This window comes from Herpailurus yagouaroundi, unplaced genomic scaffold (genome assembly GCF_014898765.1).
Source record: "Herpailurus yagouaroundi ecotype Mexico unplaced genomic scaffold, PumYag 181, whole genome shotgun sequence".
Classification (NCBI taxonomy): Eukaryota; Metazoa; Chordata; class Mammalia; order Carnivora; family Felidae; genus Herpailurus; species Herpailurus yagouaroundi.
Genome location: NW_024412412.1, coordinates 32,489,308 through 32,490,838, shown reverse-complemented (window position 1 = coordinate 32,490,838; position 1,531 = coordinate 32,489,308). Strand labels below are relative to the sequence as shown.

The 1,531-nt window shown below is 39.9% G+C and overlaps 1 protein-coding gene across 3 annotated transcripts in view; it reads left to right on the top strand.

Moving 5' to 3' along the window:
• Positions 1-1,531, top strand: part of DOCK5 (dedicator of cytokinesis 5) — a 224,963-nt gene that overhangs the window by 129,023 nt on the left and 94,409 nt on the right. The window lies entirely within an intron of this gene.

Below are 1,531 nucleotides of genomic sequence, written 5' to 3'. Positions count from 1 at the left end.
TTTACATATATATACGTATACGTATATTTACTATTTACAATATACAATTTATAATAGTAGATATATGTATACGTATACGTATATTTACATATATATATGTATATGTATACATATATTTACTATTGCTTGACAACACTTTTGTGGTTCTGGTGAGCGAAGTCCTTGGAAGCTAGATACTTAGCATCATTACTTCAGTCAGGATTCACTTGTGCTAAGGAAATCAGAAAAATGGACTTTTCTGGGCTTCCACGATCTGTGTTTATTGTTCTATATAAGAAGGTCCCCAAAATGTGTTCTGTGAATACTGAGGTTCTGTATCATGCTAATAGATGCTCTATGGCAAAAAGGGTTTCCCAGTCAAATGGGAACAGGAAATGCTGTATATTCTATCTCTGCCTTAGATGTTCACAGTGTATGTTGCCATATTGCTGAGAAGTCCCACAGCAAGGAAACCTGTTGATCTGTTGTCCCCCCAGATAAACTCTTTTCATGGAAAAACTGTTTCAAGCTTTAGATCATAGCTCATGAAATGACTGCTCGAAAGTGTAAACAGAGAACAAAATTGATTATTTTCAGACTGATCATAAAATTTCTGGAAATGTCTTACTCTCATTCAGCACCACATAAACATGCAATTCTTCATTCCAGACTGAATTTCCTGAACACCCTCCACAAACCAGGCTGCAGGCCAGGCCCTGCATCCATGATAGGTCATGGGTAGCGCTCTGAAGTCTCTGTTGGCCTGGGTAGGACGATGAACAATAAAACAGAAGATTAAGGCCAGAACATTGTGGTAAATGCTCCCCGCAAAGAGTTGTGAGGGAGCACGTAGCATAGTATGCAACGCCGTCTGGGATTTGGTGCGTAAGATTTCTGCCTCCTCGCCGAGGCTTGAAGGTGTAGGAATCGAAGTCAGCCCACTCAAGAGTGACGATGGAGAAATGTGTTTGAAACCCACAAAGTGAACACAGCAGGCTGAAGTCAGAACAGTGGGAGCAGTCATAATATTGGGTCGAACCCCATGAAGTTGCTATTTTTTTGTAGGTCAGTGTCAAATAGTCAAGTATCAGCAATTTCATACAGTTCTACATAATACTGAGCTAGGATTTATCAAACCCTTAGTTTATACAAGACACTAAATGAATCTATTTGCATACTGTTTAGTGTCCCCAGTAAACTGATAAGATACATACTGCTTTTATCCACATGTATACAGAAAAGAAGGTGAGTACAGAGAAATTAGATACTTGCCCAGGATCACAGGGCTAGGAAGTGAGAGAGCCCAGCTTAACAGACACCTCAGCAACCCGAATTCAAGCCTGCCGGAGCCACATCGTGCAGGTTGAAGGTTATGTTGACCCATATTACGGAGGTGCCATTAAAAGGTTTTTGTGGTTTGATACATGTTTATAACAACTTTATTCATAATCTCCCCAAACTGGGAATGTTGTAAATTTGCCTCATGGCTACCACCAGGAGAATGGATAAACAAATTGCAAATGTAGTCATATAGTGGATTACGGCTCACTCA